The sequence below is a fragment of the Scomber japonicus genome, chromosome 9 (genome assembly GCF_027409825.1).
Source record: "Scomber japonicus isolate fScoJap1 chromosome 9, fScoJap1.pri, whole genome shotgun sequence".
NCBI classification, from domain to species: domain Eukaryota; kingdom Metazoa; phylum Chordata; class Actinopteri; order Scombriformes; family Scombridae; genus Scomber; species Scomber japonicus.
In genome coordinates this window covers 36,581,310-36,607,102 of record NC_070586.1, presented here as the reverse complement: position 1 = coordinate 36,607,102, position 25,793 = coordinate 36,581,310, and positions in this window count along the sequence as shown.

Here is a 25,793-nt window from a genome sequence, read left to right as displayed (position 1 = left end):
CACACACACACACACACACACACACACACACACACACACACACACACACACACACACACACACACACACCAGCCTGCATTTGAGCAGTAAGACTGTCAGTATAATTCATATGTATATATAGAGAGAGACTATCAATACTAGCTCAGTTAACTGGCAAAACAGACAGACAGGTAGAATTAGCCAATCACAAAAAGGTAGATCAGTTTAGCCAATCACAAAAAAGTAGGTCAGATTCTGCCCAGCAACAGGTTGCCAAGGTCAGCTAAGGCCCTGCGGTTGCTACGGCGATTTCAGGATCTGCCTTGAAAAATGTCTCAAAATTCTAAAGGATTTGGCTTCTGACAAGGTTCCGAACAATTGCAAACTGTGAGAAAACCGTAACTCCTGTCCAAAAACCGAAAACACCGTGAGAGACACAGAAGCCGGCAGATTCTGACAGTGTTTATTTTATTCAGATATTCCTTAAAATGAGCGAGTAAGCTCAGTGTGAACACAGAGTGAGATTCATTTGAAAAGAGAAGACGATTACATTAGGTTTAATGGGGAGCGAGACAGGGATTGCCGCCGGTCTCGGCCCCCCCGTTTAAATTTTGTGCAGACCCCGCCTGTCACCTTCACATTTTATGAATCCCAACACCTATGTCTATATTTTGACCAAAAATTATTTGTCTCCTTTTTACGGTTTGGCCGTGAGCTCGAGTTACAAATAAAAATGAAGGTTATGCATTACTGCTTCTCACACTCTAGCTAACTGCCGCTTCCACTCTAACTTTGACGAAAAAGTGATTTCCACTCCTCGTTTGACTGCTCATAGTTTGAAAAGTTTACATGTTATGTAAAAACAGTTTAGTGTTTTGAAGAGAGCACAAGTTTTCCTCCGTTTTAAATTTTGAATCATGTGTCTATGTGCACGTATGAGAGAGCTAGGTGAATCCGAAAAAAGGTGAAATTTTGTGTTTTTAAAAAAAAATTCCCATTCATTTCCTATGGAGAAAACTGCCGGTTTTTTGGGAATAACGTTGGGAAAAATTGGAATTTCAACACCAAAAGTCATAGCACCCCTCCCCCGATGGAGCCGCACATTTTGATGTATATATTGTTGGGGTTTTCTCAAAGCTGCGGGAGGAGTTACGCGCCGAAATTTTGCAAAAGAGAATTGTAAAGTAAACACTAGAAAATTCCAGGGAAATTTTGAGTGCCACGGGGCTACTGCCGGGACGAGTACACGATTTATTTCCAGTGTTCAAAAGTCACCCTGATCATAAAACACTAAGTAACTTTTACTGTGGCAGTATTAAGTACATCTTACTAGTCAGTATCAAGTGTAACAGTAGATGTAAGCAGAGAGTAGCACACAGAGCACAAGGCAGTAGCAACATGCACTAACTCTATGCACGACACTACAGCACTTGACGCTTAACACATACCCTGTATTAGCACACAACATAGTGTATACAAACACACACACACACACATACCTGCCTGGCCTGCATTTGAGCAGTAAGAGTGTCAATAACTAATGCTTCCACTCTAACTTTGAAGAAAAAGTGATTTCCACTCCTCGTTTGAATGCTCATAGTTTGAAAAGTTTACATGTTATGGAAAAACAGTTTAGTGTTGTGAAGCGAGAACAAGTTGTCCTTCGTTTTAAAGTTTGAATCACAATTCCATGTGCAAGTATAAGAGAGCTAGGTGACTCTGAAAAAAGATGAAATTTTGTGTTCAAAAAGAAATTCCCATTCATTTCCAATGGAGAATCATGCCTATTTTGTTTTGGGAATAACTTTGGGAAACTTTGGAATTTCAACACCAAAAGTCATAGCACCCCTCCCCCGATCGAGCCGCACGTTTTGATGTATATATTGTTGGGGTTTTCTCAAAGCTGCGGGACGAGTTACACGCCGAAATATGGCAAAAGAGAATTGTAAAGTAAACACTAGAAAATTCGATTTCAGGATCTGCCTTGAAAAATGTCTCAACATTCTAAAAGATTTGGCTTCTGACAAGGTTCCGAACAATTGCAAACTGTGAGAAAACCGTAACTCCTGTCCAAAAACCGAAAACACCTTGAGAGACACAGAAGCCGGCAGATTCTGACAGTGTTTATTTTATTCACATATTCCTTAAAATGAGCGAGTAAGCTCAGTGTGAACACAGAGTGAGATTCATTTGAAAAGAGAAGACGATTACATTAGGTTTAATGGGGAGCGAGACAGGGATTGCCGCCGGTCTCGGCCCCCCCGTTTAAATTTTGTGCAGACCCCGCCTGTCAACTTCACATTTTATGAATCCCAACACCTATGTCTATATTTTGACAAAAAATTATTTGTCTCCTTTTTACGGTTTGGCCGTGAGCTCGAGTTAAAAATAAAAATGAAGGTTATGCATTACTTCTTCTCACACTCTAGCTAACTGCCGCTTCCACTCTAACTTTGACGATAAAGTGATTTCCACTCCTCGTTTGACTGCTCATAGTTTGAAAAGTTTACATGTTATGTTAAAATAGTTTGTATTTTTCCAGAGAGGACAAATTTGCCTTCGTTTTAAAGTTTGAATGACGTTTCTATGTGCACGTATGAGCGAACTAGGTGACTCTGAAAAAAAGTGAAATTTTGTGTTTAAAAAAAAAAATGCCCATTCATTTTCAATGGAGAATTATGCCTGTTTTGTTTTGGGAATAACTTTGGGAAAAATTGGAATTTCAACACCAAAAGTCATAGCACCCCTCCCCCGATGGAGCCGCACGTTTTGATGTATATATTGTTGGGGTTTTCTCAAAGCTGCGGGAGTAGTTACGCGCCGAAATTTGGCAAAACAGAATTGTAAAGTAAACACTAGAAAATTCCAGGGAAATTTTGAGTGCCACGGGGCTACTGCCGGGACGAGTACAGCAGAGAGTAGCACACAGAGCACAAGGCAGTAGCAACATGCACTAACTCTAAGCACTACACTACAGCACTTGACGCTTCACACATACCCTGTATTAGCACACAACATAGTGTATACAAACACACACACACACACACACACACACACACACATACCTGCCTGGCCTGCATTTGAGCAGTAAGAGTGTCAATAACTAATGCTTCCACACTAACTTTGAAGAAAAAGTGATTTCCACTCCTCGTTTGACTGCTCATAGTTTGAAAAGTTTACATGGTATGGAAAAACAGTTTAGTGTTGTGAAGAGAGAACAAGTTGTCCTTTGTTTTAAAGTTTGAATCACATTTCTATGTGCAAGTATAAGAGAGCTAGGTGACTCTGAAAAAAGATGAAATTTTGTGTTCAAAAAGAAATTCCCATTCATTTCCAATGGAGAATTATGCCTGTTTTGTTTTGGGAATAACTTTGGGAAAAATAGGAATTTCAACACCAAAAGTCATAGCACCCATCCCCCGATCGAGCCGCACGTTTTGATGTATATATTGTCGGGGTTTTCTCAAAGCTGCGGGAGGAGTTACGCGCCGAAATATGGCAAAAGAGAATTGTAAAGTAAACACTAGAAAATTCCAGGGAAATTTTGAGTGCCACGGGGCTACTGCCGGGACGAGTACAGCAGAGAGTAGCACACAGAGCACAAGGCAGTAGCAACATGCACTAACTCTAAGCACTACACTACAGCACTTGACGCTTCACACATACCCTGTATTAGCACACAACATAGTGTGTACAAACACTCACACACACACACACACACACACACCTGCCTGGCCTGCATTTGAGCAGTAAGAGTGTCAATAACTAATGCTTCCACTCTAACTTTGAAGAAAAAGTGATTTCCACTCCTCGTTTCACTGCTCATAGTTTGAAAAATTTACATGTTATGGAAAAATAGTTTAGTGTTGTGAAGAGAGAACAAGTGGTCCTTCGTTTTAAAGTTTGAATCACATTTCCATGTGCAAGTATAAGAGAGCTAGGTGACTCTGAAAAAAGATGAAATTTTGTGTTCAAAAAGAAATTCCCATTCATTCCCAATGGAGAATTATGCCTGTTTTGTTTCGGGAATAACTTTAGGACAAATTGGAATTTCAACACCAAAAGTCATAGCACCCCTCCCCCGATCGAGACGCACGTTTTGATGTATATATTGTTGGGGTTTTCTCAAAGCTGTGGGAGGAGTTACGCGCCGAAATTTGGCAAAAGAGAATTGTAAAGTAAACACTAGAAAATTCCAGGGAAATTTTGAGTGCCACGGGGCTACTGCCGGGACGAGTACAGCAGAGAGTAGCACACAGAGCACAAGGCAGTAGCAACATGCACTAACTCTAAGCACTACACTACAGCACTTGACGCTTCACACATACCCTGTATTAGCACACAACATAGTGTATACAAACACACACACACACACACATACCTGCCTGGCCTGCATTTGAGCAGTAAGAGTGTCAATAACTAATGCTTCCACTCTAACTTTGAAGAAAAAGTGATTTCCACTCCTCGTTTGAATGCTCATAGTTTGAAAAGTTTACATGTTATGGAAAAACAGTTTAGTGTTGTGAAGAGAGAACAAGTGGTCCTTCGTTTTAAAGTTTGAATCACATTTCCATGTGCAAGTATAAGAGAGCTAGGTGACTCTGAAAAAAGATGAAATTTTGTGTTCAAAAAGAAATTCCCATTCATTCCCAATGGAGAATTATGCCTGTTTTGTTTCGGGAATAACTTTAGGACAAATTGGAATTTCAACACCAAAAGTCATAGCACCCCTCCCCCGATCGAGACGCACGTTTTGATGTATATATTGTTGGGGTTTTCTCAAAGCTGTGGGAGGAGTTACGCGCCGAAATTTGGCAAAAGAGAATTGTAAAGTAAACACTAGAAAATTCCAGGGAAATTTTGAGTGCCACGGGGCTACTGCCGGGACGAGTACAGCAGAGAGTAGCACACAGAGCACAAGGCAGTAGCAACATGCACTAACTCTATGCACGACACTACAGCACACACACACACACACACACACACACACACACACACACACACTACAGCACTTGACGCTTCACACATACCCTGTATTAGCACACAACATAGTGTGTACAAACACTCACACACAAAGACACACACACACACACACACACACACCTGCCTGGTCTACATTTGAGCAGTAAGAGTGTCAATAACTCATGCTTCCACTCTAACTTTGAAGAAAAAGTGATTTCCACTCCTCGTTTGACTGCTCATAGTTTGAAAAGTTTACATGGCAGAAACACCAGGCTGGCTGACCCTGGACAGGGTGAGGTGATGCTGTATGTCTCCAGGTGATGAAGACAGGGTGAGGTGATGCTGTAGGTCTCCAGGTGATGAAGACAGGGTGAGGTGATGTTGTAGGTCTCCAGGTGATGTAGACAGGGTGAGGTGATGATGTAGGTCTCCAGGTGATGAAGACAGGGTGAGGTGATGCTGTAGGTCTCCAGGTGATGAAGACAGGGTGAGGTGATGATGTATGTCTCCAGGTGATGAAGACAGGGTGAGGTGATGCTGTAGGTCTCCAGGTGATGAAGACAGGCTGAGGTGATGCTGTAGGTCTCCAGGTGATGAAGACAGGCTGAGGTGATGCTGTAGGTCTCCAGGTGATGAAGACAGGGTGAGGTGATGCTGTAGGTCTCCAGGTGATGAAGACAGGGTGAGGTGATGCTGTAGGTCTCCAGGTGATGAAGACAGGGTGAGGTGATGCTGTAGGTCTCCAGGTGATGAAGACAGGGTGAGGTGATGCTGTAGGTCTCCAGGTGATGAAGACAGTAGGTTGAACATCATGCTTGGGTCTCTCATCAGACAGTGCAGCAGCTGATGAGACTGCTCAAGGTCCAGGTCCTGAATTATCTCCTGGAATGAGAAGATTGTTAATATTGTGTTAGTTCATAAATCAGATTTTATTATGACCAGATGCAGTTTTCACATTATATAAAGAGGCCAGTGTCAGTTCAGAGGTAATGCTGTTACACTGATGTAATCTGACCTTATTTCACAGGATAGGAGTATTTATGGAGGGAATTTATTTATTTAACATACTTACAACGAGCTGTAAGTCTGCTCATCTGTAGCTCTCTGGTTTCAGGCTCATTGACCTCTGACCTCTGCCTCTGCCTCTCCCCCCCCCCCCCCCCCCCCATGAACAGAGCTACACCATGATAGTACTGACATGTACATAAAATCAGACATATTACCTGTAAACTTAAATATAACTATAACTATACTATAAATAGATCACTGAAATATTAACAACTTTTCTTCTAGTTTTGCCCTAAAACACAGAACAATACAATACAATATTTTGTCCACAGTAAACATGAATGAATTAATCACTCCATTCAAATGACCTGACACAGTCACATTTATGTATTCATTTATTTATTTATTTAGTTCTACATTTATTTATTGATTGATTTATTTATTTATTTTACATCTGTATTTCTAAATTTCTACATTTTTTTATGTCTATTTCCATATGTTAATGTGGTGGGCGGTAATAACATTAGTCTTAAGTATGAATAAATAAATATGTGTTCTGAGTTTGACATACCACAGAAAGGTGTGTTGTTGCCAAATGTGAATGATTAAAAAATGCCAAATATGTGAAATTAGGCTTCAAAATTGTGTAAAAATCTGTCTCTGTTTCTCCCAAACACTGTGGGCATGCCTGCTGAGTTCACTGAAACCCGGCCCCCTACCAAGTGTCACGTGTCAATCAAAGTCATCACCTATACTATTGCTGAGAGCTTAACTAGGTTAGTTTACTAGGCAGACAGGTAGAATTAGCCAATCACAAAAAAGTAGGTCAGATTCTGCCCAGCAACAGGTTGCCATGGTCAGCTAAGGCCCTGCGGTTGCTACGGCGATTTCAGGATCTGCCTTGAAAAATGTCTCAAAATTCTAAAAAGTTTGGCTTCTGACAAGGTGCCGAACAATTGCAAACTGTGAGAAAACCGTAACTCCTGTCCAAAAACTGAAAACACCGTGAGAGACACAGAAGCCGGCAGATTCTGACAGTGTTTATTTTATTCAGATATTCCTTAAAATGAGCGAGTAAGCTCAGTGTGAACACAGAGTGAGATTCTTTTGAAATAAGAAGACGATTACATTAGGTTTAATGGGGAGCGAGACAGGGATTGCCGCCAGTCTCGGCCCCCCCGTTTAAATTTTGTGCAGATCCCGCCGGTCAAAGTCACATTTTATGAATCCTAACACCTATGTCTACATTTTGACAAAAAATTATTTGTCTCCTTTTTACGGTTTGGCCGTGAGCTCGAGTTAAAAATAAAAATTAAGGTTATGGTTTACTGCTTCTCACACTCTAGCTAACTGCCGCTTCCACTCTAACTTTGAAGAAAAAGTGATTTCCACTCCTCGTTTGACTGCTCATAGTTTGAAAAGTTTACATGTTATGTTAAAATAGTTTGTATTTTTCCAGAGAGGACAAGTTTTCCTCCGTTTTAAAGTTTGAATCACATTTCTACGTGCACGTATGAGAGAGCTAGGTGACTCTGAAAAAAGGTGAAATTTTGTGTTTTAAAAAAAAAATTCCCATTCATTTTCAATGGAGAAATATTCCCGGTTTTTTGGGAATAACTTTGGGTAACTTTGGAATTTCAACACCAAAAGTCATAGCACCTCTTTCCCGATCAAGCCGTACGTTTTGATGTATATATTGTCGGGGTTTTCTCAAAGCTGTGGGAGGAGTTACGCGCCGAAAAACGGCGGAAGAAAAAGAATAATAATAAGTATGGAGAAGATTAATAGTTGCCTCGGGGGCTACTGCCGGGACGAGTACAGCAGAGAGTAGCACACAGAGCACAAGGCAGTAGGAACATGCACTAACTCTATGCACGACACCACAGCACACACACACGCACGCACACACACACACACACACACACACACACACACACACACACACACACACACACACACACACACACCATACCTGCCTGGCCTGCATTTGAGCAGTAAGACTGTCAATAACTGATGCTTCCACTCTAACTTTGAAGAAAAAGTGATTTCCACTCCTTGTTTGACTGCTCATATTTTGAAAAGTTTACATGTTATGTTAAAACAGTTTAGTGTTTTGAAGAGAGCACAAGTTTTCCTTTGTTTTAAAGTTTGAATCACATTTCTATGTGTAAGTATAAGAGAGCTAGGTGATTCTGAAAAAAGATGAAATTTTGTGTTCAAAAAGAAATTCCCATTCATTTCCAATGGAGAATCATGCCTGTTTTGTTTTGGGAATAACTTTGGGAAAAATTGGAATTTCAACACCAAAAGTCATAGCACCCCTCCCCCGATCGAGCCGCACGTTTTGATGTATATATTGTCGGGGTTTTCTCAAAGCTGCGGGAGGAGTTACGCGCCGAAATATGGCAAAAGAGAATTGTAAAGTAAACACTAGAAAATTCCAGGGAAATTTTGAGTGCCACGGGGCTACTGCCGGTACTTTCCAGTGTTCAAAAGTCACCCTGATCATATAACACTAAGTAACTTTTACTGTGGCAGTATTAAGTACATCTTACTGGTCAGTATCAAGTGTAACAGTAGATGTAAGCAGAGAGTAGCACACAGAGCACAAGGCAGTAGCAACATGCACTAACTCTAATCACTACAACACAGTGTGTACTCACACACACACACACACACACACACACACACACACACACACACACACAAGCCAGCATTTGAGCAGTAGGTGTGTCAATATAATTCATATGTATATATATAGAGAGAGAGTATCAATACTAGCTCAGTTAACTGGCAAAACAGACAGACAGGTAGAATTAGCCAATCACAAAAAGGTAGATCAGTTCAGCCAATCACAAAAAGGTAGATCAGATTCTGCCCAGCGACAGGTTGCTAAGGTCAGCTAAGGCCCTGCGGTTGCTATGGCGATTTCAGGATCTGCCTTGAAAAATGTCTCAAAATTCTAAAGGATTTGGCTTCTGACAAGGTTCCGAACAATTGCAAACTGTGAGAAAACCGTAACTCCTGTCCAAAAACCGAAAACACCGTGAGAGACACAGAAGCCGGCAGATTCTGACAGTGTTTATTCACATATTCCTTAAAATGAGCGAGTAAGCTCAGTGTGAACACAGAGTGAGATTCATTTGAAAAGAGAAGACGATTACATTAGGTTTAATGGGGAGCGAGACAGGGATTGCCGCCGGTCTCGGCCCCCCCGTTTAAATTTTGTGCAGACCCCGCCTGTCAACTTCACATTTTATGAATCCCAACACCTATGTCTATATTTTGACCAAAAATTATTTGTCTCCTTTTTACGGTTTGGCCGTGAGCTCGAGTTAAAAATAAAAATGAAGGTTATGCATTACTTCTTCTCACACTGTAGCTAACTGCCGCTTCCACTCTAACTTTGACGAAAAAGTGATTTCCACTCCTCGTTTGACTGCTCATAGTTTGAAAAGTTTACATGTTATGTTAAAATAGTTTGTATTTTTCCAGAGAGGACAAATTTTCCTTCGTTGTAAAGTTTGAATGACGTTTCTATGTGCACGTATGAGCGAACTAGGTGACTCTGAAAAAAAGTGAAATTTTGTGTTTTAAAAAAAAAATGCCCATTCATTTTCAATGGAGAATTATGCCTGTTTTGTTTTGGGAATAACTTTGGGAAAAATTGGAATTTCAACACCAAAAGTCATAGCACCCCTCCCCCGATGGAGCCGCACGTTTTGATGTATATATTGTTGGGGTTTTCTCAAAGCTGCGGGAGTAGTTACGCGCCGAAATTTGGCAAAACAGAATTGTAAAGTAAACACTAGAAAATTCCAGGGAAATTTTGAGTGCCACGGGGCTACTGCCGGGACGAGTACACGATTTATTTCCAGTGTTCAAAAGTCACCCTGATCATATAACACGAAGTAACTTTTACTGTGGCAGTATTAAGTACATCTTACTGGTCAGTATCAAGTGTAACAGTAGATGTAAGCAGAGAGTAGCACACAGAGCACAAGGCAGTAGCAACATGCACTAACTCTAATCACTACAACACAGTGTGTACTCACACACACAAGTAAACACTAGAAAATTCCAGGGAAATTTTGAGTGCCACGGGGCTACTGCCGGGACGAGTACAGCAAAGAGTAGAACACAGAGCACAAGGCAGTAGGAACATGCACTAACTCTATGCACGACACTACAGCACACACACACACACCATACCTGCCTGGCCTGCATTTGAGCAGTAAGAGTGTCAATAACTGACACTTCCACTCTAACTTTGAAGAAAAAGTGATTTCCACTCCTCGTTTGACTGCTCATAGTTTGAAAAGTTTACATGCTATGTAAAAACAGTTTAGTGTTGTGAAGAGAGCACAAGTCTTCCTTCCTTTTAAAGTTTGAATCACATTTCTATGTGCAGGTATGAGAGAGCTAGGTGACTCCAAAAAAAGTTGAAATTCTGTGTTTAAAAAGAAATTCCCATTCATTTCCAATGGAGAATCATGCCTATTTTGTTTTAGGAATAACTTTGGGAAAAATAGGAATTTCAACACCAAAAGTCATAGCACCCCTCCCCCGATCGAGCCGCACGTTTTGATGTATATATTGTCGGGGTTTTCTCAAAGCTGCGGGAGGAGTTACGCGCCGAAATATGGCAAAAGAGAATTGTAAAGTAAACACTAGAAAATTCCAGGGAAATTTTGAGTGCCACGGGGCTACTGCCGGTACTTTCCAGTGTTCAAAAGTCACCCTGATCATATAACACTAAGTAACTTTTACTGTGGCAGTATTAAGTACATCTTACTGGTCAGTATCAAGTGTAACAGTAGATGTAAGCAGAGAGTAGCACACAGAGCACAAGGCAGTAGCAACATGCACTAACTCTAATCACTACAACACAGTGTGTACTCACACACACACACACACACACACACACACACACACACACACACACACAAGCCAGCATTTGAGCAGTAGGTGTGTCAATATAATTCATATGTATATATATAGAGAGAGAGTATCAATACTAGCTCAGTTAACTGGCAAAACAGACAGACAGGTAGAATTAGCCAATCACAAAAAGGTAGATCAGTTCAGCCAATCACAAAAAGGTAGATCAGATTCTGCCCAGCGACAGGTTGCTAAGGTCAGCTAAGGCCCTGCGGTTGCTATGGCGATTTCAGGATCTGCCTTGAAAAATGTCTCAAAATTCTAAAGGATTTGGCTTCTGACAAGGTTCCGAACAATTGCAAACTGTGAGAAAACCGTAACTCCTGTCCAAAAACCGAAAACACCGTGAGAGACACAGAAGCCGGCAGATTCTGACAGTGTTTATTCACATATTCCTTAAAATGAGCGAGTAAGCTCAGTGTGAACACAGAGTGAGATTCATTTGAAAAGAGAAGACGATTACATTAGGTTTAATGGGGAGCGAGACAGGGATTGCCGCCGGTCTCGGCCCCCCCGTTTAAATTTTGTGCAGACCCCGCCTGTCAACTTCACATTTTATGAATCCCAACACCTATGTCTATATTTTGACCAAAAATTATTTGTCTCCTTTTTACGGTTTGGCCGTGAGCTCGAGTTAAAAATAAAAATGAAGGTTATGCATTACTTCTTCTCACACTGTAGCTAACTGCCGCTTCCACTCTAACTTTGACGAAAAAGTGATTTCCACTCCTCGTTTGACTGCTCATAGTTTGAAAAGTTTACATGTTATGTTAAAATAGTTTGTATTTTTCCAGAGAGGACAAATTTTCCTTCGTTGTAAAGTTTGAATGACGTTTCTATGTGCACGTATGAGCGAACTAGGTGACTCTGAAAAAAAGTGAAATTTTGTGTTTTAAAAAAAAAATGCCCATTCATTTTCAATGGAGAATTATGCCTGTTTTGTTTTGGGAATAACTTTGGGAAAAATTGGAATTTCAACACCAAAAGTCATAGCACCCCTCCCCCGATGGAGCCGCACGTTTTGATGTATATATTGTTGGGGTTTTCTCAAAGCTGCGGGAGTAGTTACGCGCCGAAATTTGGCAAAACAGAATTGTAAAGTAAACACTAGAAAATTCCAGGGAAATTTTGAGTGCCACGGGGCTACTGCCGGGACGAGTACACGATTTATTTCCAGTGTTCAAAAGTCACCCTGATCATATAACACGAAGTAACTTTTACTGTGGCAGTATTAAGTACATCTTACTGGTCAGTATCAAGTGTAACAGTAGATGTAAGCAGAGAGTAGCACACAGAGCACAAGGCAGTAGCAACATGCACTAACTCTAATCACTACAACACAGTGTGTACTCACACACACAAGTAAACACTAGAAAATTCCAGGGAAATTTTGAGTGCCACGGGGCTACTGCCGGGACGAGTACAGCAAAGAGTAGAACACAGAGCACAAGGCAGTAGGAACATGCACTAACTCTATGCACGACACTACAGCACACACACACACACCATACCTGCCTGGCCTGCATTTGAGCAGTAAGAGTGTCAATAACTGACACTTCCACTCTAACTTTGAAGAAAAAGTGATTTCCACTCCTCGTTTGACTGCTCATAGTTTGAAAAGTTTACATGCTATGTAAAAACAGTTTAGTGTTGTGAAGAGAGCACAAGTCTTCCTTCCTTTTAAAGTTTGAATCACATTTCTATGTGCAGGTATGAGAGAGCTAGGTGACTCCAAAAAAAGTTGAAATTCTGTGTTTAAAAAGAAATTCCCATTCATTTCCAATGGAGAATCATGCCTATTTTGTTTTAGGAATAACTTTGGGAAAAATAGGAATTTCAACACCAAAAGTCATAGCACCCCTCCCCCGATCGAGCCGCACGTTTTGATGTATATATTGTCGGGGTTTTCTCAAAGCTGCGGGAGGAGTTACGCGCCGAAATATGGCAAAAGAGAATTGTAAAGTAAACACTAGAAAATTCCAGGGAAATTTTGAGTGCCACGGGGCTACTGCCGGTACTTTCCAGTGTTCAAAAGTCACCCTGATCATATAACACTAAGTAACTTTTACTGTGGCAGTATTAAGTACATCTTACTGGTCAGTATCAAGTGTAACAGTAGATGTAAGCAGAGAGTAGCACACAGAGCACAAGGCAGTAGCAACATGCACTAACTCTAATCACTACAACACAGTGTGTACTCACACACACACACACACACACACACACACACACACACACACACACACAAGCCAGCATTTGAGCAGTAGGTGTGTCAATATAATTCATATGTATATATATAGAGAGAGAGTATCAATACTAGCTCAGTTAACTGGCAAAACAGACAGACAGGTAGAATTAGCCAATCACAAAAAGGTAGATCAGTTCAGCCAATCACAAAAAGGTAGATCAGATTCTGCCCAGCGACAGGTTGCTAAGGTCAGCTAAGGCCCTGCGGTTGCTATGGCGATTTCAGGATCTGCCTTGAAAAATGTCTCAAAATTCTAAAGGATTTGGCTTCTGACAAGGTTCCGAACAATTGCAAACTGTGAGAAAACCGTAACTCCTGTCCAAAAACCGAAAACACCGTGAGAGACACAGAAGCCGGCAGATTCTGACAGTGTTTATTCACATATTCCTTAAAATGAGCGAGTAAGCTCAGTGTGAACACAGAGTGAGATTCATTTGAAAAGAGAAGACGATTACATTAGGTTTAATGGGGAGCGAGACAGGGATTGCCGCCGGTCTCGGCCCCCCCGTTTAAATTTTGTGCAGACCCCGCCTGTCAACTTCACATTTTATGAATCCCAACACCTATGTCTATATTTTGACCAAAAATTATTTGTCTCCTTTTTACGGTTTGGCCGTGAGCTCGAGTTAAAAATAAAAATGAAGGTTATGCATTACTTCTTCTCACACTGTAGCTAACTGCCGCTTCCACTCTAACTTTGACGAAAAAGTGATTTCCACTCCTCGTTTGACTGCTCATAGTTTGAAAAGTTTACATGTTATGTTAAAATAGTTTGTATTTTTCCAGAGAGGACAAATTTTCCTTCGTTTTAAAGTTTGAATGACGTTTCTATGTGCACGTATGAGCGAACTAGGTGACTCTGAAAAAAAGTGAAATTTTGTGTTTTAAAAAAAAAATGCCCATTCATTTTCAATGGAGAATTATGCCTGTTTTGTTTTGGGAATAACTTTGGGAAAAATTGGAATTTCAACACCAAAAGTCATAGCACCCCTCCCCCGATGGAGCCGCACGTTTTGATGTATATATTGTTGGGGTTTTCTCAAAGCTGCGGGAGTAGTTACGCGCCGAAATTTGGCAAAACAGAATTGTAAAGTAAACACTAGAAAATTCCAGGGAAATTTTGAGTGCCACGGGGCTACTGCCGGGACGAGTACACGATTTATTTCCAGTGTTCAAAAGTCACCCTGATCATATAACACGAAGTAACTTTTACTGTGGCAGTATTAAGTACATCTTACTGGTCAGTATCAAGTGTAACAGTAGATGTAAGCAGAGAGTAGCACACAGAGCACAAGGCAGTAGCAACATGCACTAACTCTAATCACTACAACACAGTGTGTACTCACACACACAAGTAAACACTAGAAAATTCCAGGGAAATTTTGAGTGCCACGGGGCTACTGCCGGGACGAGTACAGCAAAGAGTAGAACACAGAGCACAAGGCAGTAGGAACATGCACTAACTCTATGCACGACACTACAGCACACACACACACACCATACCTGCCTGGCCTGCATTTGAGCAGTAAGAGTGTCAATAACTGACACTTCCACTCTAACTTTGAAGAAAAAGTGATTTCCACTCCTCGTTTGACTGCTCATAGTTTGAAAAGTTTACATGCTATGTAAAAACAGTTTAGTGTTGTGAAGAGAGCACAAGTCTTCCTTCCTTTTAAAGTTTGAATCACATTTCTATGTGCAGGTATGAGAGAGCTAGGTGACTCCAAAAAAAGTTGAAATTCTGTGTTCAAAAAGAAATTCCCATTCATTTCCAATGGAGAATCATGCCTATTTTGTTTTAGGAATAACTTTGGGAAAAATAGGAATTTCAACACCAAAAGTCATAGCACCTCTTTCCCGATCGAGCCGCACGTTTTGATGTATATATTGTCGGGGTTTTCTCAAAGCTGCGGGAGGAGTTACGCGCCGAAATATGGCAAAAGAGAATTGTAAAGTAAACACTAGAAAATTCCAGGGAAATTTTGAGTGCCACGGGGCTACTGCCAGGACGAGTACAGCAGAGAGTAGCACACAGAACACAAGGCAGTAGCAACATGCACTAACTCTAAGCACTACACTACAGCACTTGACGCTTCACACATACCCTGTATTAGCACACAACATAGTGTATACAAACACACACACACACACCTGCCTGGCCTGCATTTGAGCAGTAAGAGTGTCAATAACTGATGCTTCCACTCTAACTTTCAAGAAAAATTGACTTCCACTCCTCGTTTGACTGATCATACTTTTAAAAGTTTACATGTTATGTTAAAACAGTTTAGTGTTGTGAAGAGAGCACACGTTTTCCTCCGTTTTAAAGTTTGAATCACATTTCTATGTGCAAGTATGAGAGAGCTAGGTGATTCTGAAAAAAGATGACATTTTGTGTTCAAAAAGAAATTCCCATTCATTTCCAATGGAGAATTATGCCTGTTTTGTTTTGGGAATAACTTTGGGAAAAATTGGATTGTCAACACCAAAAGTCATAGCACCCCTCCCCCGATCGAGCCGCACGTTTTGATGTATATATTGTTGGGGTTTTCTCAAAGCTACGGGAGGAGTTACGCGCCGAAATATGGCAAAAGAGAATTGTAAAGTAAACACTAGAAAATTCCAGGGAAATTTTGAGTGCCACGGGGCTACTGCCGGGACGAGTACAGCAGAGAGTAGCACACAGAGCACAAGGCAGTAGCAACATGCACTAACTCTATGCACGACACTACAGCACACACACACACACACACACACACACACACACACACACACACACACACACACACACCATACCTGCCTGGCCTGCATTTGAGCAGTAAGAGTGTCAATAACTGACACTTCCACTCTAACTTTGAAGAAAAAGTGATTTCCACTCCTCGTTTGACTGCTCATAGTTTGAAAAGTTTACATGCTATGTAAAAACAGTTTAGTGTTGTGAAGAGAGCACAAGTCTTCCTTCGTTTTAAAGTTTGAATCACATTTCTATGTGCAAGTATGAGAGAGCTAGGTGATTCTGAAAAAAGATGAAATTTTGTGTTCAAAAAGAAATTCCCATTCATTTCCAATGGAGAATCATGCCTATTTTGTTTTGGGAATAACTTTGGGAAACTTTGGAATTTCAACACCAAAAGTCATAGCACCCCTCCCCCGATTGAGCCGCACGTTTTGATGTATATATTGTTGGGGTTTTCTCAAAGCTGCGGGACGAGTTACGCGCCGAAATATGGCAAAAGAGAATTGTAAAGTAAACACTAGAAAATTCCAGGGAAATTTTGAGTGCCACGGGGCTACTGCCGGGACGAGTACAGCAGAGATTAGCACACAGAGCACAAGGCAGTAGGAACATGCACTAACTCTAAGCACTACACTACAGCACTTGACGCTTCACACATACCCTATATTAGCACACAACATAGTGTGTACAAACACTCACACACAAAGACACACACATACCTGCCTGGCCTGCATTTGAGCAGTAAGACTGTCAATAACTGACGCTTCCACTCTCACTTTGAAAAAAAAGTGATTTCCACTCCTCGTTTGACTGCTCATAGTTTGAAAAGTTTACATGCTATGTAAAAACAGTTTAGTGTTGTGAAGAGAGCACAAGTCTTCCTTCCTTTTAAAGTTTGAATCACATTTCTATGTGCAGGTATGAGAGAGCTAGGTGACTCCAAAAAAAGTTGAAATTCTGTGTTTAAAAAGAAATTCCCATTCATTTCCAATGGAGAATCATGCCTATTTTGTTTTAGGAATAACTTTGGGAAAAATAGGAATTTCAACACCAAAAGTCATAGCACCCCTCCCCCGATCGAGCCGCACGTTTTGATGTATATATTGTCGGGGTTTTCTCAAAGCTGCGGGAGGAGTTACGCGCCGAAATATGGCAAAAGAGAATTGTAAAGTAAACACTAGAAAATTCCAGGGAAATTTTGAGTGCCACGGGGCTACTGCCGGTACTTTCCAGTGTTCAAAAGTCACCCTGATCATATAACACTAAGTAACTTTTACTGTGGCAGTATTAAGTACATCTTACTGGTCAGTATCAAGTGTAACAGTAGATGTAAGCAGAGAGTAGCACACAGAGCACAAGGCAGTAGCAACATGCACTAACTCTAATCACTACAACACAGTGTGTACTCACACACACACACACACACACACACACACACACACACACACACACACACAAGCCAGCATTTGAGCAGTAGGTGTGTCAATATAATTCATATGTATATATATAGAGAGAGAGTATCAATACTAGCTCAGTTAACTGGCAAAACAGACAGACAGGTAGAATTAGCCAATCACAAAAAGGTAGATCAGTTCAGCCAATCACAAAAAGGTAGATCAGATTCTGCCCAGCGACAGGTTGCTAAGGTCAGCTAAGGCCCTGCGGTTGCTATGGCGATTTCAGGATCTGCCTTGAAAAATGTCTCAAAATTCTAAAGGATTTGGCTTCTGACAAGGTTCCGAACAATTGCAAACTGTGAGAAAACCGTAACTCCTGTCCAAAAACCGAAAACACCGTGAGAGACACAGAAGCCGGCAGATTCTGACAGTGTTTATTCACATATTCCTTAAAATGAGCGAGTAAGCTCAGTGTGAACACAGAGTGAGATTCATTTGAAAAGAGAAGACGATTACATTAGGTTTAATGGGGAGCGAGACAGGGATTGCCGCCGGTCTCGGCCCCCCCGTTTAAATTTTGTGCAGACCCCGCCTGTCAACTTCACATTTTATGAATCCCAACACCTATGTCTATATTTTGACCAAAAATTATTTGTCTCCTTTTTACGGTTTGGCCGTGAGCTCGAGTTAAAAATAAAAATGAAGGTTATGCATTACTTCTTCTCACACTGTAGCTAACTGCCGCTTCCACTCTAACTTTGACGAAAAAGTGATTTCCACTCCTCGTTTGACTGCTCATAGTTTGAAAAGTTTACATGTTATGTTAAAATAGTTTGTATTTTTCCAGAGAGGACAAATTTTCCTTCGTTTTAAAGTTTGAATGACGTTTCTATGTGCACGTATGAGCGAACTAGGTGACTCTGAAAAAAAGTGAAATTTTGTGTTTTAAAAAAAAAATGCCCATTCATTTTCAATGGAGAATTATGCCTGTTTTGTTTTGGGAATAACTTTGGGAAAAATTGGAATTTCAACACCAAAAGTCATAGCACCCCTCCCCCGATGGAGCCGCACGTTTTGATGTATATATTGTTGGGGTTTTCTCAAAGCTGCGGGAGTAGTTACGCGCCGAAATTTGGCAAAACAGAATTGTAAAGTAAACACTAGAAAATTCCAGGGAAATTTTGAGTGCCACGGGGCTACTGCCGGGACGAGTACACGATTTATTTCCAGTGTTCAAAAGTCACCCTGATCATATAACACGAAGTAACTTTTACTGTGGCAGTATTAAGTACATCTTACTGGTCAGTATCAAGTGTAACAGTAGATGTAAGCAGAGAGTAGCACACAGAGCACAAGGCAGTAGCAACATGCACTAACTCTAATCACTACAACACAGTGTGTACTCACACACACAAGTAAACACTAGAAAATTCCAGGGAAATTTTGAGTGCCACGGGGCTACTGCCGGGACGAGTACAGCAAAGAGTAGAACACAGAGCACAAGGCAGTAGGAACATGCACTAACTCTATGCACGACACTACAGCACACACACACACACCATACCTGCCTGGCCTGCATTTGAGCAGTAAGAGTGTCAATAACTGACACTTCCACTCTAACTTTGAAGAAAAAGTGATTTCCACTCCTCGTTTGACTGCTCATAGTTTGAAAAGTTTACATGCTATGTAAAAACAGTTTAGTGTTGTGAAGAGAGCACAAGTCTTCCTTCCTTTTAAAGTTTGAATCACATTTCTATGTGCAGGTATGAGAGAGCTAGGTGACTCCAAAAAAAGTTGAAATTCTGTGTTCAAAAAGAAATTCCCATTCATTTCCAATGGAGAATCATGCCTATTTTGTTTTAGGAATAACTTTGGGAAAAATAGGAATTTCAACACCAAAAGTCATAGCACCTCTTTCCCGATCGAGCCGCACGTTTTGATGTATATATTGTCGGGGTTTTCTCAAAGCTGCGGGAGGAGTTACGCGCCGAAATATGGCAAAAGAGAATTGTAAAGTAAACACTAGAAAATTCCAGGGAAATTTTGAGTGCCACGGGGCTACTGCCAGGACGAGTACAGCAGAGAGTAGCACACAGAACACAAGGCAGTAGCAACATGCACTAACTCTAAGCACTACACTACAGCACTTGACGCTTCACACATACCCTGTATTAGCACACAACATAGTGTATACAAACACACACACACACACACACACACACACACACCTGCCTGGCCTGCATTTGAGCAGTAAGAGTGTCAATAACTGATGCTTCCACTCTAACTTTCAAGAAAAATTGACTTCCACTCCTCGTTTGACTGATCATACTTTTAAAAGTTTACATGTTATGTTAAAACAGTTTAGTGTTGTGAAGAGAGCACACGTTTTCCTCCGTTTTAAAGTTTGAATCACATTTCTATGTGCAAGTATGAGAGAGCTAGGTGATTCTGAAAAAAGATGACATTTTGTGTTCAAAAAGAAATTCCCATTCATTTCCAATGGAGAATTATGCCTGTTTTGTTTTGGGAATAACTTTGGGAAAAATTGGATTGTCAACACCAAAAGTCATAGCACCCCTCCCCCGATCGAGCCGCACGTTTTGATGTATATATTGTTGGGGTTTTCTCAAAGCTACGGGAGGAGTTACGCGCCGAAATATGGCAAAAGAGAATTGTAAAGTAAACACTAGAAAATTCCAGGGAAATTTTGAGTGCCACGGGGCTACTGCCGGGACGAGTACAGCAGAGAGTAGCACACAGAGCACAAGGCAGTAGCAACATGCACTAACTCTATGCACGACACTACAGCACACACACACACACACACACACACACACACACACACACACACACACACACACACACACACACATACCTGCCTGGCCTGCATTTGAGCAGTAAGAGTGTCAATAACTGACACTTCCACTCTAACTTTGAAGAAAAAGTGATTTCCACTCCTCGTTTGACTGCTCATAGTTTGAAAAGTTTACATGCTATGTAAAAACAGTTTAGTGTTGTGAAGAGAGCACAAGTCTTCCTTCGTTTTAAAGTTTGAATCACATTTCTATGTGCAAGTATGAGAGAGCTAGGTGATTCTGAAAAAAGATGAAATTTTGTGTTCAAAAAGAAATTCCCATTCATTTCCAATGGAGAATCATGCCTATTTTGTTTTGGGAATAACTTTGGGAAACTTTGGAATTTCAACACCAAAAGTCATAGCACCCCTCCCCCGATTGAGCCGCACGTTTTGATGTATATATTGTTGGGGTTTTCTCAAAGCTGCGGGACGAGTTACGCGCCGAAATATGGCAAAAGAGAATTGTAAAGTAAACACTAGAAAATTCCAGGGAAATTTTGAGTGCCACGGGGCTACTGCCGGGACGAGTACAGCAGAGATTAGCACACAGAGCACAAGGCAGTAGGAACATGCACTAACTCTAAGCACTACACTACAGCACTTGACGCTTCACACATACCCTATATTAGCACACAACATAGTTTGTACAAACACTCACACACAAAGACACACACAAAGACACACACATACCTGCCTGGCCTGCATTTGAGCAGTAAGACTGTCAATAACTGACGCTTCCACTCTCACTTTGAAAAAAAAGTGATTTCCACTCCTCGTTTGACTGCTCATAGTTTGAAAAGTTTACATGCTATGTAAAAACAGTTTAGTGTTGTGAAGAGAGCACAAGTCTTCCTTCCTTTTAAAGTTTGAATCACATTTCTATGTGCAGGTATGAGAGAGCTAGGTGACTCCAAAAAAAGTTGAAATTCTGTGTTTAAAAAGAAATTCCCATTCATTTCCAATGGAGAATCATGCCTATTTTGTTTTAGGAATAACTTTGGGAAAAATAGGAATTTCAACACCAAAAGTCATAGCACCCCTCCCCCGATCGAGCCGCACGTTTTGATGTATATATTGTCGGGGTTTTCTCAAAGCTGCGGGAGGAGTTACGCGCCGAAATATGGCAAAAGAGAATTGTAAAGTAAACACTAGAAAATTCCAGGGAAATTTTGAGTGCCACGGGGCTACTGCCGGTACTTTCCAGTGTTCAAAAGTCACCCTGATCATATAACACTAAGTAACTTTTACTGTGGCAGTATTAAGTACATCTTACTGGTCAGTATCAAGTGTAACAGTAGATGTAAGCAGAGAGTAGCACACAGAGCACAAGGCAGTAGCAACATGCACTAACTCTAATCACTACAACACAGTGTGTACTCACACACACACACACACACACACACACACACACACACACACACACACACAAGCCAGCATTTGAGCAGTAGGTGTGTCAATATAATTCATATGTATATATATAGAGAGAGAGTATCAATACTAGCTCAGTTAACTGGCAAAACAGACAGACAGGTAGAATTAGCCAATCACAAAAAGGTAGATCAGTTCAGCCAATCACAAAAAGGTAGATCAGATTCTGCCCAGCGACAGGTTGCTAAGGTCAGCTAAGGCCCTGCGGTTGCTATGGCGATTTCAGGATCTGCCTTGAAAAATGTCTCAAAATTCTAAAGGATTTGGCTTCTGACAAGGTTCCGAACAATTGCAAACTGTGAGAAAACCGTAACTCCTGTCCAAAAACCGAAAACACCGTGAGAGACACAGAAGCCGGCAGATTCTGACAGTGTTTATTCACATATTCCTTAAAATGAGCGAGTAAGCTCAGTGTGAACACAGAGTGAGATTCATTTGAAAAGAGAAGACGATTACATTAGGTTTAATGGGGAGCGAGACAGGGATTGCCGCCGGTCTCGGCCCCCCCGTTTAAATTTTGTGCAGACCCCGCCTGTCAACTTCACATTTTATGAATCCCAACACCTATGTCTATATTTTGACCAAAAATTATTTGTCTCCTTTTTACGGTTTGGCCGTGAGCTCGAGTTAAAAATAAAAATGAAGGTTATGCATTACTTCTTCTCACACTGTAGCTAACTGCCGCTTCCACTCTAACTTTGACGAAAAAGTGATTTCCACTCCTCGTTTGACTGCTCATAGTTTGAAAAGTTTACATGTTATGTTAAAATAGTTTGTATTTTTCCAGAGAGGACAAATTTTCCTTCGTTTTAAAGTTTGAATGACGTTTCTATGTGCACGTATGAGCGAACTAGGTGACTCTGAAAAAAAGTGAAATTTTGTGTTTTAAAAAAAAAATGCCCATTCATTTTCAATGGAGAATTATGCCTGTTTTGTTTTGGGAATAACTTTGGGAAAAATTGGAATTTCAACACCAAAAGTCATAGCACCCCTCCCCCGATGGAGCCGCACGTTTTGATGTATATATTGTTGGGGTTTTCTCAAAGCTGCGGGAGTAGTTACGCGCCGAAATTTGGCAAAACAGAATTGTAAAGTAAACACTAGAAAATTCCAGGGAAATTTTGAGTGCCACGGGGCTACTGCCGGGACGAGTACACGATTTATTTCCAGTGTTCAAAAGTCACCCTGATCATATAACACGAAGTAACTTTTACTGTGGCAGTATTAAGTACATCTTACTGGTCAGTATCAAGTGTAACAGTAGATGTAAGCAGAGAGTAGCACACAGAGCACAAGGCAGTAGCAACATGCACTAACTCTAATCACTACAACACAGTGTGTACTCACACACACAAGTAAACACTAGAAAATTCCAGGGAAATTTTGAGTGCCACGGGGCTACTGCCGGGACGAGTACAGCAAAGAGTAGAACACAGAGCACAAGGCAGTAGGAACATGCACTAACTCTATGCACGACACTACAGCACACACACACACACCATACCTGCCTGGCCTGCATTTGAGCAGTAAGAGTGTCAATAACTGACACTTCCACTCTAACTTTGAAGAAAAAGTGATTTCCACTCCTCGTTTGACTGCTCATAGTTTGAAAAGTTTACATGCTATGTAAAAACAGTTTAGTGTTGTGAAGAGAGCACAAGTCTTCCTTCCTTTTAAAGTTTGAATCACATTTCTATGTGCAGGTATGAGAGAGCTAGGTGACTCCAAAAAAAGTTGAAATTCTGTGTTCAAAAAGAAATTCCCATTCATTTCCAATGGAGAATCATGCCTATTTTGTTTTAGGAATAACTTTGGGAAAAATAGGAATTTCAACACCAAAAGTCATAGCACCTCTTTCCCGATCGAGCCGCACGTTTTGATGTATATATTGTCGGGGTTTTCTCAAAGCTGCGGGAGGAGTTACGCGCCGAAATATGGCAAAAGAGAATTGTAAAGTAAACACTAGAAAATTCCAGGGAAATTTTGAGTGCCACGGGGCTACTGCCAGGACGAGTACAGCAGAGAGTAGCACACAGAACACAAGGCAGTAGCAACATGCACTAACTCTAAGCACTACACTACAGCACTTGACGCTTCACACATACCCTGTATTAGCACACAACATAGTGTATACAAACACACACACACACACACACACACACACACCTGCCTGGCCTGCATTTGAGCAGTAAGAGTGTCAATAACTGATGCTTCCACTCTAACTTTCAAGAAAAATTGACTTCCACTCCTCGTTTGACTGATCATACTTTTAAAAGTTTACATGTTATGTTAAAACAGTTTAGTGTTGTGAAGAGAGCACACGTTTTCCTCCGTTTTAAAGTTTGAATCACATTTCTATGTGCAAGTATGAGAGAGCTAGGTGATTCTGAAAAAAGATGACATTTTGTGTTCAAAAAGAAATTCCCATTCATTTCCAATGGAGAATTATGCCTGTTTTGTTTTGGGAATAACTTTGGGAAAAATTGGATTGTCAACACCAAAAGTCATAGCACCCCTCCCCCGATCGAGCCGCACGTTTTGATGTATATATTGTTGGGGTTTTCTCAAAGCTACGGGAGGAGTTACGCGCCGAAATATGGCAAAAGAGAATTGTAAAGTAAACACTAGAAAATTCCAGGGAAATTTTGAGTGCCACGGGGCTACTGCCGGGACGAGTACAGCAGAGAGTAGCACACAGAGCACAAGGCAGTAGCAACATGCACTAACTCTATGCACGACACTACAGCACACACACACACACACACACACACACACACACACACACACACACACACACACACCATACCTGCCTGGCCTGCATTTGAGCAGTAAGAGTGTCAATAACTGACACTTCCACTCTAACTTTGAAGAAAAAGTGATTTCCACTCCTCGTTTGACTGCTCATAGTTTGAAAAGTTTACATGCTATGTAAAAACAGTTTAGTGTTGTGAAGAGAGCACAAGTCTTCCTTCGTTTTAAAGTTTGAATCACATTTCTATGTGCAAGTATGAGAGAGCTAGGTGATTCTGAAAAAAGATGAAATTTTGTGTTCAAAAAGAAATTCCCATTCATTTCCAATGGAGAATCATGCCTATTTTGTTTTGGGAATAACTTTGGGAAACTTTGGAATTTCAACACCAAAAGTCATAGCACCCCTCCCCCGATTGAGCCGCACGTTTTGATGTATATATTGTTGGGGTTTTCTCAAAGCTGCGGGACGAGTTACGCGCCGAAATATGGCAAAAGAGAATTGTAAAGTAAACACTAGAAAATTCCAGGGAAATTTTGAGTGCCACGGGGCTACTGCCGGGACGAGTACAGCAGAGATTAGCACACAGAGCACAAGGCAGTAGGAACATGCACTAACTCTAAGCACTACACTACAGCACTTGACGCTTCACACATACCCTATATTAGCACACAACATAGTGTGTACAAACACTCACACACAAAGACACACACAAAGACACACACATACCTGCCTGGCCTGCATTTGAGCAGTAAGACTGTCAATAACTGACGCTTCCACTCTCACTTTGAAAAAAAAGTGATTTCCACTCCTCGTTTGACTGCTCACAGTTTGAAAAGTTTACATGTTATGTAAAAACAGTTTAGTGTTTTGGAGAGAGCACAAGTTTTCCTCCGTTTTAAAGTTTGAATCACATTTCTATGTGCAAGTATGAGAGAGCTAGGTGATTCTGAAAAAAGATGAAATTTTGTGTTCAAAAAGAAATTCCCATTCATTTCCAATGGAGAATCATGCCTATTTTGTTTTGGGAATAACTTTGGGAAAAATAGGAATTTCAACACCAAAAGTCATAGCACCCATCCCCCGATCGAGCCGCACGTTTTGATGTATATATTGTCGGGGTTTTCTCAAAGCTGCGGGAGGAGTTACGCGCCGAAATATGGCAAAAGAGAATTGTAAAGTAAACACTAGAAAATTCCAGGGAAATTTTGAGTGCCACGGGGCTACTGCCGGGACGAGTACAGCAGAGAGTAGCACACAGAGCATAAGGCAGTAGCAACATGCACTAACTCTATGCACGACACTACAGCACTTTACACTTCACATATAATGTTAGCACACTACATAGTGTGTACAAAACACACACACAAAGACACTAACACACACACACACACACACACACACACCTGCCTGGCCTTCATTTGAGCAGTAAGAGTGTCAATAACTGTGTTGTGAAGAGAGAACAAGTTTTCCTTCGTTTTAAAGTTTGA